This window comes from Panthera tigris, chromosome C2, assembly GCF_018350195.1.
Source record: "Panthera tigris isolate Pti1 chromosome C2, P.tigris_Pti1_mat1.1, whole genome shotgun sequence".
NCBI classification, from domain to species: domain Eukaryota; kingdom Metazoa; phylum Chordata; class Mammalia; order Carnivora; family Felidae; genus Panthera; species Panthera tigris.
Window position 1 is genome coordinate 95,331,844 of NC_056668.1, and position 10,647 is coordinate 95,342,490.

Genomic DNA, 10,647 nt, shown 5'->3' on the forward strand with positions numbered 1-10,647 from the left:
CATTAAAATATATCTTTAATATGGAACATATAGTACTCATTGGATTGCTTATTGGCTATAATTTTCTATAACTATAACTTTTCTAGAACTTTCTGTTCTATATTTTATTTTTTAAAGTTTATTTATGTATTTTGAGCGAGAGAGAGCGCGAATGCAGAAGTGGCAGAAAGAGAGGAGGAGAGAGAGAAAATCCCAAGTAGGCTCTGCACTGTCAGCAGGGAGACTGATGTGGGCCTGGAATCCACAAACCGTGAGATCATGGCCTCAGCTGAAGTTGGACGCTTAACCCGATGGAGCCGCCCAGGCCCCTCTCTGTTCTGTGTCTTAAAATAAGTCATCCTTTTGCCAAAAGAGTTTCATTGATTGTACACCTGAAACTAACATAACACTGTATGTTGATTATCCTGGAATTTAAAAAAAACAAAAAAACAAAAAAACAACAGTCTCATTGATAGTTTGTTCTTTGGAGGACTGTGGATAGGAAAACAACTATTTTGAAGAGAACAGCTGGGAAGCGTGGCAAGAGACTGCTACTGCATCCCCAAGCGACAACCCCTATACAAAGTACAAAGAAAAAGAAAAAGTGGGGCATAGCTGATAGTATCAAATAGGTCTAGCTTCCTTGACATCATACTGGTCAAGACTTCACATGTTTTTATGGACCGCATTAACACTGGGCCAATTTTCATTGAAAAATGACTCTTCCCTTGTTTTTATAGTGATGATCATCCTCCTGGAATAAAAATATCCAATTGTAGTATATAAAAGGGTAATAGTCCTTTTGGGTTCTTTTTAAAAAGTGGTTCACTTTAAGTAGTCAGATTTTAAAAATAAATGTTTTGAGGAGCCAAGGAGGAATGAGATATAATCTATTTCTGGGTCAGTCTGTGTTGGTGACTGTTGATGTCAGTAGAAAATTCCTTAGGATTCTGGAGATTTTCACTGATACTTGAATTCCTATTAAAGAACAGGTCCAATGGCAGTCTGTCTGTCTCATTATTTAAGAAGTCTACGGCATGTGTGGTTAACTGAACACAGTTACTGCATAAATAAAGTAACCACATTCCATGAAGTTTTGATGGGTTTATGGTCAAATGAAGGAAATTATCTTGGCTATTTCATGGTGGATCTTTTCCATAGAGTACGGCTGTGTTTCTCTCATTATTTCCTGTGAAGTGATGGGTTTCACAGTAGAAGCTTAACTATTTTTAGGATCACCGGACATCGGGCCAGTTTTACTATTTATAACAAGTCTTCCTTAGGCAAAGATCCAAATCTCATCATTTCTTTTATCATATTAATATATCTGTAAACTAATGCATTATAGGGTCTATTATATTTAGCTGAGGAATATCTACAGTGTGTATGTACATCCATGTATATTTCATCACAGGAAGCAGCTTGAATTTCTTTATAACCCACGGAACTCTCATTTATCTTGTTTCCCAACAGCCTTTCGCTGTTCACCTGGTTTTATGGCCCCTACTATGTACAAAGAAAAGTGTGAACCTAAGAACAGGCCTTATGATTGTAAGATCCCCCACATCAGAATACATTAAAGGTTCAATTTAATATTATGCATCTGTGGGCAGCTTTGAACAAATAGAGCGTGATGGTTCTGAGTGTGAACTGGTAAAGCCTGCTAATTTCTCTTCCTTTCCATTCACTCTTATCTCAAATTCTCCAAGGTGGAACTTTTATCTGCATGTTTCCAAGAAGGAGTTCAATTAATAACAGAGAAGAATTAAGGCTGATATGATCATTTCGTGTCTTAATTTAACTCTTTTAAATAGACTGCTGGGAAGAAAATACCATTTTCATGTTTTTTTTTAATTTCAGGTGTTTTTTTTTTTTGGTCATGTTACAGGTTTAGTATTTCCTCTCAGTAACTTATCCTAGATAATATGGTATCTGATCACTTACCCACATAACATATACGAAATTTAGGTAAATAATATTTAAAATGTAATCAGTATATGGCTTGCTCAAGCCATGGGTGCTACTTTCTATTCAGAACAAACTCCTTTTAAGTTGTCCCCATTTGATGCCCCTATGTATCATCCCTCCCAGGCTTTCTCTTCTAACCCCACCGGTGTTACCCTTCTGTCAACCATGGCTTCATGCTCTGGGGTCTGCTTTAGCTTTCCCCCACTTTTGGAGAGCCAGGGTGAAGGACAGCTAGTGCAACCAACATGCAGCCAGATCACTCCATTTTGAGACTTCATCAAATTGACTCAGCCCCTCCTGAGTAGGCACGGAGGTAGTGGGGAAGGAGGTATCCCCGGCCCCTACCCTCATCCCCACTATGTCTGAAGGCTTTTGGAGGAGACTGTGTCCCAAACCAAGGCCCTTTGATCCTGCTTTTCTGTTTCTGGGAGTCTCTACTGTGTGTTTATCTTACTGTCTGTACTTCCTGCCTGCCTTTGCATGTGTCTTCTTCTTGGGCATCACTCAAATCCCTTCACTGCTCCAAATCCTGACAACTCAGGGTTACGTGGAGATCTTACGAAAGGGTTGGGGCCATGAAGCTGTGTAAATACAGCTGAATTTCAGATATTTCTGTTCTCAAAAGCTCTTGGCCAGTCCTGCCACTGGGCACTTGCTCTCTTCTGGACTGGGAGGAGGAATCAGCTCCCTTTCTTCTTCCTTCAAAGTCTTCCCTTTTACTCAGACCCGCATGTGTCCCTTAAGCCCACAGAGTCAGGTTCTCTTCTTCCACAGAACAGTTTTGCTCTCTTTGTCTTATTCCTGCCTCATTCAAGCTGTGCCCCAAGGATTCTACAACCAAAAGGGCACATCAGGATTCTGTATCTCACCAAACAGACTGTTGTCTGAGATGAATTCTGCTACTAGCTATTAAAGTAACATTGATTTAATGTACTATGCTAAATATTAATAGTTGCTGGATTAATATCTTTCTAGAAATATTTGCATGTTCACAGGGGATTTGCCTGAGGAATCAGGTGACTTCTCAAATAGTTTCTGGACTACTTGTGGCCCTTTTTGGTGAGATGTGTCTGACTAGGAGAGCCAAGGTTCATAATGAAAATAGAGTTTAAGTAGGTGCCTGTGCTAAGCCATTTATGTGCATTATTTTGTTTAATGAACAATTTTATGAGGAATCTATTGTGGGATAGGAAACTGTCGCCTGTGAAGTAACTCACCCAAGGTCACATAGGCGATGGATTCAATCTAGATGGGTCTTACTCCAAAATCCTGTGCCCTTCACCACTAGGCACTGTGGAACTTTTATCCATAGACCAGTTCATTACATTCAAGGGCAGAAGTCCACTGACTTCAACGTGTTATTTTTTCCCCTAATCAGTAAATAAGTCATTGTTTAAGCACACACTCTTTCTTTATATGTGAACAAGAATCCATTTGTTGTGGAATATGCTGGTTGTGTGACAAATTTAAACCAATGATAAGGTTTTGAGATAGTACAATATTGTCTAAAAATTAACTTCAGTTCCTTTATATTTTTGTGAATATAATATAATATAATATTTTCCCATTTATCTTCCTGCACCTGTCTCAATATTAAAATATTTGGAAATTTTTTGTTTGTTAAACAATGGCAATGTGATACATTTTATGTTAAAGTTAAATATGAGAAAGCAATTAATACTTCTAATTGAAATATAATTGCCTTTACCATGGTAAAAAACAGGATTTTCATGAACACAATTACAAAGTCATTTCATGGTGTAAAAAAAGATGATTTGCAAATAATTCATAACGAAAGAAATGTCCAGGGGCACCTAGGTGGTTCAGTTGGTTAAGATGCTGACTCTTGATCTCGGCTCAGGTCATGATCTCACAGTTTTGTGAGTCTGAGCCCCACATCGGGCTCTGTGCTGAGAGGGCAGAGCTTGCTTGGGATTCTCTCTCTCCTCTCTCTCTGCCCCTTCCCAACTCACGCTGTCTCTCTTTCTCTCAAAATAAATAAATAAACATTAAAAAAAGAAAAAAATGTCCAACTAAAATTTAGTTAAAATTTTTTCAGTAGGTGGTACATTCACACTGTTCAAAAATCCATAAGTTATGAAAAGGTAAATCATGAAAATTTCCCTTCTCTTGTATTTCCTGAAACCCAGACCCCTTTTTTCCAAGTCACTATTGTTGTATATATATATACACACACACACACACACACATATAACATATACATACATATATACACATATACATATACATACATATATACATATACATACATATATATACATATATATGTTTTATTTATGTTTGTTATGTTTGTTTTATATATATATACATATATGTTATATATATATTCTTATGTATTTGAATATGTATTTTTATTTCTCCCTCTTATACATAAATGTTAGGATATTTAAGCACTCTCATGTACTTTGCTTTCTTAATATCAGTACATAAAGAATTTTTTCCTTTTCTTTTTAACTGAATGATTTTTTTTAATGCTTATTTATTTTTGACACAGAGAGAGAGACTGAGCATGAGTGGGGGAGGGGCAGAGAGAGAGAGGGAGACACAATCAGAAACAGGATCCAGGCTCTGAGCTGTCAGCACAGAGCCCGATGCAGGGCTCGAACTCATGAGCTGTGAGATCATGACCTGAGCCGAAGTCAGATGCTCAACCAACTGAGCCACCCAGGTGCCCCTCAACTGAATGATATTTTTATACGGATGTACCATACTTTATTTAATCAGTCCCCAACCAAAGGATGTTCAGCATTTTTCAATCTTTTGCTATTTTAAACAGTGCTTCATCAATGAACTTTGTGTCATTTTGCATTTTGTGTCATTATGTGTGTGTATCTATAGGAACTGAAATTGTTGAATCAAAGAATACATGCATGTATAATTTTAATTTTTTTAATGTTGATTTTTGAGAGAGAATGAGAGACAGAGCGCCAGTGAGCATGAGTGGGGGAGGGTCAGAGAGAGACAGAGACACGGAAGTTGAAGCAGGCTCCAGGTTCTGAGCTGTCAGCACAGAGCCCAACAGGGGGCTCGAACTCACGAGCTGTGAGATCGTGACCTAAGCCTAAGTCAGACACTTAATGACTGAGCCACCCAGGTACCCCTATAATTTTAATTAATATTATGCAATTGCCCATCATAGAAATGTAACTAATTTATAACATACAAGAGATATAATAATATTCAACCAATGTATAAGAGTTTCTATTTCCCACAGCCATGTTAACAGGGTATTGTTTTACATTTCTCCTATTACAAATGAGGCTAAGCTTCTTTTCATGTATTTAAGGCCAAGTTGCATTTCCTCCTCTGTGACTTGTTTGTTCCTATCTTTTGTCCTTCCCCAGAAGAGCTCTGGGTCCTCCTCCTAGTGCAGAAGAGAGCCAGTGGCAGGAATGGCCAAGGGCTTTTGAGAACAGAAATATCTGAAATTCAATTGTTAGTGAAGTTTTTTCTATAGAATTATTATTATTATTTGTTTCTTAGCAATTGCTGTTTGGAAGATTTGTCTGTCATGTATGCATTGCAAACATTTCCCCCAGCCCCATTCCTCACAGGTAACCACTACTAACAGTTCGGGATTAGAATAAACAGATTAGTTTGGTATTGTTAAAATTTTTTTCAGAATCGCTGTCTCCTATCCAGGAATAAGATCTGTTTCAGACTTTTCTAACCTCATTTATTGTTTTTTTAAAAACATATATTTATTTTGAAAGAGGGAGTGAGAGTGTGCTGTCAGCATAGAGTCTGATGTGGGGCTTGATCCCACAAACCATAGATCATGACCTGAGCCGAAATTGAGTTCAGTGCTCAACCAACTGAACCATCCAGGTACCCCTGTTTTTGTTTGATTCATTATTGTGCTTATAGCGGTCTTGAACATTTCTTCTATATTAATTTCTAGTTATTCTGTGGATTTTTGTTCTCGCATTTTCTTTTTGGCTCAGAAATATCCTCTCATCTTTCTCTAGTTCAATGTCTTAGTGTTCTGGTATGTAGGTCTGTCACTCTGTAACTGTTCGGAACTTCTTGGGGGAGGAGTATCCAGATGCTTCACGTGGCCATTGGTGGTTGAAGAGCAAGAGAAAGCCCAGTGTGGCTTACTCATTACTGTCAGGTTGAAGAACTTCATTCCCTTTTGAATTCTGTGATTAGGAAGAAAAGGTTCCAATTCTAAAAGTATCATTCTGGGGGCACCTGGCTGGCTCAGTCAGTTGGGCGTCTGACTTCGGCTCGGGTCATAATCTCACAGTTCATGGGTTCCGGCCCCGTGTAGGGATCTGTGTTGACAGCTCAGAGCCTGGAGCCTGCTTCAGATTCTGTGTCTCCCTCTCTTTGCCCCTCCCCTGCTTACCCTCTGTCTCTCTCTCTCTCTCAAAAATAAAGAAACATTAAAAAAAATTTTTTTTAAAGTATCATTCCTTAATATGAAAGGACTAGATGCCTAAAATGAAAACACAGTACAAGTATTCCAGTTTAAGTGGGTTAAACAAGTATTCCAGTTTCAAGTGGGTTAAAACATAGACAGTGGGCTTGAAAGTTTTTCCTTGGATTGATATTTCCTTGGATTTCCTTGGATTGATTGAATTATTTTTGTGAAATCAAGATTTTGTTTCTAATGATCACATTTCTAAAAAGTCTACCTCTTATACAAAGAAATGTGAATCTTAATTTTACTCTAAGTACCAGTTGTTTTAGAGAGTAAAAACCCATATCAAGTTAGTTCTGTGCACTGGAACATTCTCCATTCTCAGAACTGGTAAAAAACTCATGACATTAAGACTTTTAATTGGTCAGATGATCAGCGTTAAGGCAATTGCTTATTCTGCGAGAATTCTGATGCACTAAAAACAAATAACAACAGCAGGAATACACCTTGGGGATATATCTCACCACCTCTGGATATGGCAAAATTTTATGCTTGTCAATACCTAGTCACCCTACTTTATCAACCCATAATATACATCATTTATGTTTATACGAGCAGCTATGAGTTTTCATGAATTATGCCATACCTTTTAGTTTATGTTAAATAGGGTCTCCAAAAAAAGTTTTATTTGTACTTAAAAAAACCCACCTGTGATAGTATGAATTCTGAATAAGTTGCCCTTTTATTCTTGCCTTCTCCTTCTTCTTTTGAAATTCTTCATCTGGGGTATTTGCCATCAACCCCAGCTTTTCACGTGGTCTGTTGGGCATGCCCCTTTGCTCACTACGTTGAGAACATGTTTTTCTGCGAGTGAATGATCATGTGGCAAGGATGTGGCTTCTGCGCATCAGAACATGGTAGCTGGTTTAGTGATTTATCTGATGGGAAATTTTCCCTGGAGGAGTAATGTTGATGATGTCCCTCTTATTCAGCTACCTCTGCTTCATTGAACACAACTAAACCAGATTTGAAAGCAAACGGGAGACAATGTGGTAAACCACAGGCAGAAAGACAGAGCTCTTGAGTATTCCTGACCAAATAAAGGCCTGACAAGGAAGAATATGTGTTGACAGCATTTCCTAGGACACGCTTCAAGGATCACATTAAAACATTTCCACAGGGTACAGGCTTCAATCAGCAGAAGGTGTTCTTGTATCCCAAGTACCACAGGGTCGAGTTTTCCAATGACCCCAGCATAACAGCCAATATAGGGGTTGCTGGAGCAATTAAACAGATTTCATTAAGTGTCAGCAAAAGCTCCTGGCCAGCTATTAGAAAAACTTTTATGCATTATTACAGTCAGGTCCTTCCAAAAACATCCAGGCTAATCTAATTGAATTGGGTATTGCAGTAAGGAAACATTTGTTAAAAGAGAAGATTTGTTCTTCTGCCTTATGTGACAACGTTTTAGGAGATTCTTCTGCTTCCTTCAATTTGTAAAATATATAAGTGGCTGGGTTAAACTCTTCCCAAGGACACTCTCCAGACAGAGGTATATACTCTCTTCTAGAAGTTTTACTGACCTTTGGATTCATATTTACCTAATGTTAATTATCTACTAAGTTAGGCATTGAATTCCGACAACTCTAGCATAGCTATTGTTCTCTCAATTTTATAATTGAGGAAAGGGGGACCCAGAGAGGTTAAACAAGTTATCCCAGATCACACAGCCAGTAAACGGGCATAAACCCAGGTTGAATCATACAAGCTAATTATATTCTCTCCTTACATTTTTATATGTTTTTAAAGAGCCATTGGTATTATGTTGGGTATGTATCATGGTCATCTCATTACTGAAGCCAAATTCTATTTGATGTGAAAAATCTTTGTGCTGATCACACTTACTGGGAATTTGTGTACGGAAAAATAAAACTATTTTTTTTTTAATCCTGGTTAGTCTGCTGTATATTTTCCCATTGACTTTACCAACGTGGAAGAAACGGGAGCAATCTGAATATGAAGCATTTCTGCGAAGACAACAAGCTGGGATATTTGCACTGTGGCCATTAGCTCACAGTACTTTTCAGAGATCATAGCTCTTATTTTCCTTTCAGAACTCACGGGGTGCTGGAGAGAAGCATGATAGGAGAAGAGACAGCATGACAGACAAGAGCCTATACACAATTTGGTTTCTCTTAGAGACGCTTTGGGTTGTTTGATGGTATCTCCTTGATATTTCAGTCTTGAGAGTTCACTGAACTCAGAACATTGAAAGGAGACTGTCTATTCCCTTCACCTTAAGCTATCCTCAAGTTAATAATACGGAATAGGCAAATAATTATCTTAAAAACTACAGAGAAATAAGTTCCCCAATTTCCCTGGTAATGTATGCATCCTAGTTTCAGTATTTATTTATTTTTAGCTAGTTATTTTTTTTCTATATTATTCATTTCATTAGTTCATTATAAACACATTAGCAATATCATCTTACTAGATAACATACCAGTAAAAGTCCAGTGGCTGAACTATCAAAAGAACATATAGATATCTGTAAGTAAATAGAGGCTATGGAAGATGCAAGAAAATTGTGTCAAATGTCTGTCCCTGAAAGTTGTTGATAATTATTCAAAAGAGTCACATTTCTTTGCTTAGCTAGTTATGTTTTTTAAAATAGTGTCTAGAACAGTATCTAGCACATGATAGGCACTTAAATACTTAGTGAATGGAAGAACAAAACATGAATCCATTTGTTATCCTCAGAGGAGATAGAATGACACGAAGCCTCCTTGTAAAAGTGAGATAAATTGAGACTAAAGGAAAATTGGATAACAATCAGTGTAAAGTGGTGAAAAATGCTCTTCATCTGTACGGGCTTTGCTGTCAGCTCGGAGCCTGCCTTGGGTCCTCTGTCCGTGCCCCCCCATCCCCTGCTCACACTCTCTCTCTCATAAAAATAAATACCCATTTAAAAACAAATAAACAGGGGCCCCTGGGTGGCTTATTCGGTTAAGCATCCAACTTTGGCTCAGGTCATGATCTTACCGGTTCCTGAGTTCAAGCCCTGTATCAGGCTCTGTGCTGACAGCTCAGAGCCTGGAGCCTGCTTTAGATTCTGTCTGTGTCTCTCTGCCCCTCCCCTGCTTGCGTTCTGTTTCTCTCACTCAAAAATTCGTAAACATGAAAAAACAAACAAACAAAAACCCCAAAATTTTGAAACAAAATTCTTTCAACAGTAGAAGAAAATAAATTTTAGTAGTTTTGTGATTCAAATAAAAATCACGATTAAGTATACATGGGAGGAGAATAACAACAATGGCATGAGAAGCAGTAATAAAAAAAAAACTTTAGAACACTATTATAACATCCATATCATTCTTAGACTTGATGAAAGAAAACGCCGTATTGGAATCTTATGTCTCAAACCTGAGCTTTGTATGCATAAAAATGATCCCTGGCTGTATAACAAAGACACTGAAGTGATCTATATCGTAATTTACTGCACGATTCAAAGACTAATCCCTAAGAAGCACATGTGTGGTATAGAAAAAAGCAGCAGAATAGAAGATTTGAAAACAGAACTGACACTGAAACTAACTGACCAAAGGAGACAGAACTTAGAGTCTGAAACTAACCATGTTAGTGGCTCGTTAGATTTTATTTATGTATTTGTTTATTTGTTTCTACGCGCCAGTCATCTTTTACTGGGTGTTACTTCTTAATTCGGACATGAAAGGATTCAAGGGTGCCCGGCAAAGGCTATGGTAAGGAACGTAGAATGTGCCTCCACACTGGGCCCTCTTCAGCAGTATTTGTGTAGCTGCTTATGTTTGAGTCCCTTGTTAAGAATGACAGTCGCTGAAAAGCACATAAGCTGCCAGCACCATAGAAATCCTAGAGACGCCCCCTTTCCTCACATTGACATACCTGCTGTAATACAGTAGCAACCTCTTTGAAACACTCCAACAGCGACGTTAGGGGTGAAATCCCTCATCAGTATACAGTCTGGCAACTCTGCTAGTTTACCATCCATGAGCTTTTTCATCTTCACTGGTGCAGATGATGCCATCGTGGAGTTCTGGGTGTCTGGCCAACTAAAAATGTAAAAAGTCACCATTGTACGGAGGACTTTAATAGGACCTGGAGTCTCATAATACAGTGTATATTCAAAATGTCCAGAATACAATCCAGAATTACTCAGCAGACAAAGGAGCAGGAAACTACGACCAATTCTCAGAACACAATCAACAGATGCCTACTCGGAGATGATCCAGATGTTGAAGTTACTAGGCTTTAAAACAACTATGATCGCCCTC

At 38.1% G+C, this 10,647-nt stretch overlaps 1 pseudogene; it reads right to left on the reverse strand.

The window, feature by feature from the left end:
* Positions 1-10,133: 10,133 nt before the first annotated feature.
* On the reverse strand, positions 10,134-10,400 carry LOC102969633 (annotated as a pseudogene).
* Positions 10,401-10,647: the final 247 nt, after the last annotated feature.